Source organism: Struthio camelus, chromosome 11 (assembly GCF_040807025.1).
Source record: "Struthio camelus isolate bStrCam1 chromosome 11, bStrCam1.hap1, whole genome shotgun sequence".
In the NCBI taxonomy this organism is placed as follows: Eukaryota; Metazoa; Chordata; class Aves; order Struthioniformes; family Struthionidae; genus Struthio; species Struthio camelus.
The window spans coordinates 13,193,417-13,199,934 of NC_090952.1; positions in this window are offsets into that span (position 1 = coordinate 13,193,417).

Below are 6,518 nucleotides of genomic sequence, written 5' to 3' on the forward strand. Positions count from 1 at the left end.
AGCTAAATTTTAACCACGACTGTGGTTTCAATTCTGTCCTTTGCATGTGGCAGCTTCATTAGTCAATAAAAATCTCCAAGGTCAGCTACATTGACAGGAGTTATTTTTTCTAATTCAAAAGATATTTGAATCCAGTCAGACCCTCAGTTTGATTTTCAGATGAACGCTCAGAGGAGTCCACAATAGCCTATATTTAACTTGCTGAGTAACAAGGTTATAGTTTCTCTGCAACTATCCATCCTTATTTGCAAGTCCAACTTCCCTTTCCTCCCAGCTTTCCTGCTAGGTGCAAGGAGGAGCAAGTGACCAGGCAGATGCGGCAGAGTGAACCAGTGGCTTGACATCGCTCACTTCACCGGGCTTTCAGGCTAAATGCTTTGTTTTGTCCAAAGCACAGACCGTCACCTTGTTCCTGGGAACAGGCAAACAGAGCAGGTGTCACTCAGCAGTAGCAACTGTACAAGTGCAGCCAGATATCTATTGGAAGGTTTGACTCTACACTTTCAATGATTTATAATGTTCCCTCATGACAAATTTATGACTACATGGGGTGGAGAACCAAATAAACACCAGTTGGCTTTTTAACTGCTAAATGGATCTGAAGTATGAAAATCTGGAAAATGAAAGGTATTATAAGGCAGGAATCAAAAAGGTCAGTAAAGGCTTCGGAGAGGGTATCTGCGGAGCTAGCTCTAGACACTTTGTAGATCATATGCCTGCCACCAGCACCTGCCAGCTCATTTCAGATCTCTTCCTATATGGCAGGTTGCCAGCTCCACTTTAGGAGTACTTTGAGGAGCCTTACTGGAGTGCCCAGCACCATGGAGCCTGTGCTGTTGAACCTAGTGGAGGCTACAAGAGCCCAGTTGGACCAGGCAAGCCAGAAAGATGGGAGAAAGTCACTACCTTCCCTGGGCACCAGGTTCAAAAATGCTTTCCCAGGACACATGGAAGACCAGTCTGCTGCTCCTCTGGGAGCTCGCAGAAACTCAGTCACAGCCTTTAACTCTCGCATGGGAAAGTGACTGATGCTCTCAGAGGACTTCAGCATTAAAACCTCACAGATCTTCTGATTTTCTTCAGAGACTAACAAAGAAGGGACAAAAACTTCTAAGCCAGTTACTAGGGACTCCTCAGTAGCCCTCAAGGATATATAGGGCATTCTCTGAGCAGCTCTCTAGCGTGCAATGGAGGACCCTCGTCCACAGGCTCTCGGGTTATGATAGGGTGCAGGCACAGGGAGATGCGACAGGGAAAAGTATCCTGTCTGTTGAGTAGTCTGGTATTTCTCAGTCTCAACCTTTCAGCATGGTGAGCCCTCCTTTCAAGTGAAACCTTCTCATCACCTCTAGTCCACTCAATATTAGCATAAAGACAAATGCCTCAAGGCTGCCTCTGTGATTGGTCTTCATGTAGGGACTTGTGTGTTTTGAGAAGCTGACAGAGAACAGGGAGCCTTGAAGGACCTGGAGCTGTAGAAGACTGAACAAGATTTTCTCTGCTTTCCACTGTCGTAACTTTTTCCACTACCTCACATCTCTTGGCTCTGCCCCACGACCTCCCTCCCCACACAGGCACGCACTCCCATAACCCCTCAGAAACTGAGGAAATACCCCCTTCCCTCTGTCAAGTATCTCTCCAGAATACCAAAAGAATGCTACCCCACTCCTCCCCCATCCATGACTTAACTGGCTTCTTAAGTAGCAGAAGTAGCCTCAAGAGTAGTGATCCACTTGGTACTGTGTGAAATGTCCGTGGTCTAGAATCCCCTCATGGTAAAAATTAGAGATAATAATTAAAGTTAGGAAATAAACCTATTAGAAAATAGAAAAAAATTTAATATACTTCCAAGAAGAATCCCTACATGTCAGTTATGTTTTGAAACTGCAAAGGATGCAGTGAATGGTACACATTTGAGTACGCTGTGTACAGAACATGGAAATCTGAATATTAGCTCAACAGTAGCCCAAGGCTAGATGACGGATGCTTCTGTTTCACTGATTCCTGCCAATGATACAGCAATCACTTTCTAAATAAACAATATTCTCATTTCATTGAATCTTATGCCTCTTTCTTGCACGCATTGTTCTTTGCTTTGCTTGTTACTGTTTCTACTGAGGTTAGCAGGGATTTCATCTTTGATGGGCATTTCATGAAATCTTGCATTAAGGCATAGTAACCTCTAGCAGAGAAAGAAAGATCTCTTCTGGCCAATTTTCCACTAATTTGAAAGGTCCCATTCAAAACTAATCTGATAAATAGAAGAATGGATACAAGTATGATGTAACTGCTGTTAGCAGTAAATTCTTAAGGATTAGGGTGTTCCTTTCACTGCTATGACAGAACTATGATCTTTCTCATGGGAGCATTAACTAGCAAACATGCTGTTGCATTTCAAGGAAGTGTTGCTGCTATCGAAAACACACAAACACACCTGACAGTCATCCAAGGGGAAAGTACTTACTGTCTTAAAACACCTAAAAGCAGTGGGGGGAAAATGTGGAGGGTCACAGGGGAAGAAATGGGCTAGAGAAATAGCTGATATTATCTTGATGCGTGATCCCAAATCTACCGACTAGCTACGAAACTGAAATTGCTGTTAAACAACCCTGGGGACTGAGGCAATCCCTAGATTTACTATTCATCACTAGGAAGGTTGTGCAGCTACCTTCACAAGCAACAGGTTGCCCCCAGAGAGACGGTGAAATTTCTATTCCTGGAGGCTTTCAAGACTTGGCTAGATAAAGCCATGGCTGACGTTACGTAGTGCTGACTAGATTCCTGCTTTGAGTGGAAGGAAGGTAGACTAGGGAGCTCCAGAGGTCCCTTCCAACCAGCATTTCTACAATTCTATGATTAGGTCAGCTCCCAGATTTAGCACTGAAGTTGAGACATTTGAAACCCTCTGTGGCTACAAATAAAAATCCCATCTTTTATATATAAAACTACAATGTTTGTACAACCTACAAAACTACAATGACTGATGGGCCAGTGAGAGACTTCCTACTGGAGGTGAAGGTTAACTCTGAGCCTCGACTTTTTACCCTTGGACTCTGACTGCTGTTGATTTTTTTCTGAATATGCATAAGATACAGCCAGCAGATAACCTCTCAGCTGCACCTGGACTGAAGCTAGTTTTCCACTTATTCAAAGGCAACTGATGCTTGATCACAGTAGCATTTGTCAGCCTCTGCAGCAAACTGGAGCAGAGGGACTTGGCTTGCATTTTGACTTACCCAGCCCTTCCCCTACGTTAAACAGTCAGACCTTGCGTGCTTTTAGCGTACGATAAAGTGTGTTCTATAAAGGTACAGGCATGATGCCACAGGGGACTTTCTCCTCAGCCCACCATGTCCCAGAACCCAGCATTGATTGCTTCAGAGAATCGTCTGTTCTCCTCCACCAGCGTGGCCTCATGGGACATGAGGAACACAAGCTTCACAAGCAGCTATGGAACAATGTCCCCCTTGCAGGACCTTACCCCAGGTACCCAACAAAGTACTGCTGCAAACAGGCCACCTGTTTTGGAGATGGCAGGTGAGCACATTTCCTACAGAGGATCCCTAGAGAGGATACAAATCAGGTCCCTGCTGTAACTACTCTTTAGAGGATTCCCTGTCTGTTGCCTCTGTAGGGTCTTCCCCACATACCCAGCACCTCTCTTTCAAGCACCCTTACGATAAGAAGTCCCAAATGTGGTCTCCAACAAGGAGTGTGAATCCATCCTTCACAGGAGAGATCTTACTCATGACTTTAAAAGCATATAGTTGTCCAAGTAATGTCACTACTCTCTTTAACCCTTTCTAAGTGGTTTAATCAAGAAAAAAATCAAGATTTCCTCTGCTACTTGCCAGCATCCTAGAGCTTCACTGTATCAAACTGTAGGTCAATACTGTGTGTAAGAGAAGAAGAGGTCCTAAAAAGACAGAAAAGCTTTATTTTGAAATGTGTGGTGGGTAGCTGGCTGCTTTGCTTCCAGAGCTTGTCTGTGCTTGTCCTGTATCGCCCTCAATATCTCTGCTGAGGGAACTGAACAGGCAGTAGGGATTGAAATACTGTGAAAACAGTACTGATTCTGCTTACTAGCTCCTGGATTTCCTAAAGCCTTGGGAGCAGGGGATGGGGGTGAATTGCACCAGAATGACACTTAACTCAAGTGACAGAAAGACTCTGATGAAAAGAGGAGGTACTTCAGAGAGCCTGAGATGATCTGTTCAGATCTCTAACTGAGTAGAGACCACAAAAAAACCAGACCAAAACAAAAATCATCTGTGCCTGGCCAAAACACTACCTCCCATTTGTGCTTCCCAGGCCTGATTAATTGTAGTGCCAGGGTTGCAATAAGTTAAAGAAATCAATTCTTTAACTCCGTCTGCCACCTACCAGGGCTCTAGGCAGCCCCAGTCCCTGCGCAGGCACATCCTACTGCCACGGCCTCCCCATGTAAAAAGCTCGCCCTCGGGACCCAGCTAAACAGCAGAGCAAAAACCCCACCGCTTGCCTGGGAGAAATTAGAGGTCCCCAGCAGAGAGCAGGGCAAGTTGTTTTCTTCTTCTCCGGCTCTGCAGCAGCCTGGTTTCTGAGCTCTTCTGGGCAGACAAGTTCCTCTAGATGGTGCTGCTCAGCAGGGAATGAGCAGCAGCTGCTAGAAACCCGCTCCTCTCCTTCCCATCTCCTTCCCTTCTCCTCTCAGCTGTGTCAGGAGAAGCCGGGAGCCTCTGGCACATGCCTGCCCCTCTCCCGCAGCTTGGAGCTGCAACCAGCCCATGCTCCGGACTGGTGCCTACAGCACCAGTGGACTGGTGCCACAGCAGGGCTAGGAAGCCCCCCTATTCAACTTCACTTTACAGCCCCTCAAAGTCAACTATGGGGTACTTTAAAGGCCAGTTCATTCAGGCAAGGAAGGATGGCTGGTTATGTTCTTCTATTTAATTGCATTTCATTGACAGCACTGTTTTAAGGGCCCCAATAGAAGCAAGCTCCAAGCTTCCAATTTATTTCATGAGAGAGGAAAATATAGCTATGTCCCATGATAAAGAAGTTTATTTCTGGCTGTTGAAGGAAAAAAAAAGAGTTAGCTTAGTCACAGAATATCTTACAATTCATAATGCACTTTTCATTTACAAAGTCTGTAGTTTTATAGTCCATGTCTGCTTTGCTCAGCAGTGATCTGTCAAATACCTGACCACAGTCACAAGTCACACCAATACTCGTGAGGACCCAGTTGCGAGAAGAACTGCAAGCGTTCAGCGCAGGGGCGCTCCCCTGCGCCCAGGACCACCGAGGCTTTGCACGGCTGGTTCTGCGGCCAGACATGCAGTGCTGCCCCACATCGTGCCTATGAGTGCTGGCAAAGGCTGCATGTTGGCTTGGGAAGAGCAGGAGTTGTGCATGCCAATAGCCAATGTAGACTTTAGTACAGGTAATTACCTTCTATCTGAATTACCCATGTGTTTTGCTTGGATACAAATACTCTTTAAAAAAGAAGTTAGTGTCATCATGTAGAAATTACAGACTGAGATGTGGAGACTCTATCCCGTTAGGAAGGACTATTGACATAGCCAGAGCCTGACCCAAAGGACATGAAAGCAGTGAAAAGACCGCTGTTGCCTTGGATGAATGTTGGCAGGAAACTACAAGCAGACCACAGGGGAAACCTGTGCGCTGCTGTAGCTGTGGGAGAGCAGCCAGCCTGAAGGTGACAATTTCCCAAGAAAGATCTCATCTCCCTGGAGACCACGCCAGGTAGAAACATGCTGCTCCTTTGATACACAAAAAGATAATTACAATTCCTAGAATTGCTCCAGGAAGAAAGCACTGTTAGCTTTGCCCTGTGAAGAAAACAAAACTCACAGGAATGCCTTTTCCTTACCAAATTATGTTTAGAAAACCCCCAAATATGTATTTCTTCACTCTGCACATCAGATCAGGCTGGATCCACAGAAGACTGTGGAGCCTAAGAGTTCTGGGTCCAAAGTGATGATCTCCAAAGTCTTTTACAGGTGCACCCCCAGGCTCGCCTGACCATTTAAACTGCCAGACATCTCTGCCAAAACAAGATATGGCCACGAGCCCAGAAGCATTTCAGGCGTTACTGAACTGAACCATTGGTGCTCAGCCCACGCACAAATCCCACCTAGATCCACAGATAAGGTGTTCCTCTGCTTTTCTTTCCTTCAGGACTTGATTCAGTTGGTATTTTCAGAGCACACAGATGATGGAGAAGTGGCTATTTTCCCCACCCCATTTACCCAATTTTGCTTGTTAGAGTGGTCATCCCAGACAGGGGAGAAATAGGTTCTGTTTCTGGAGTACATGATGAAAGTTCAAATCCGCACCTCTCTCTGCCCCTAAATAGCCAGGAATAGGTGAAGCTGGGAGGACTACTCATTCATGTATGGAATAATTCAAATTGATTGGGACAGAGAGAGTGAGACTGTGGGGAGTAAAATAACCCAGGGAAGAGAAATCTGAATTTTAGTCTAGAGTTTAGGATCTGTATCTGTGTAGTATAAAAT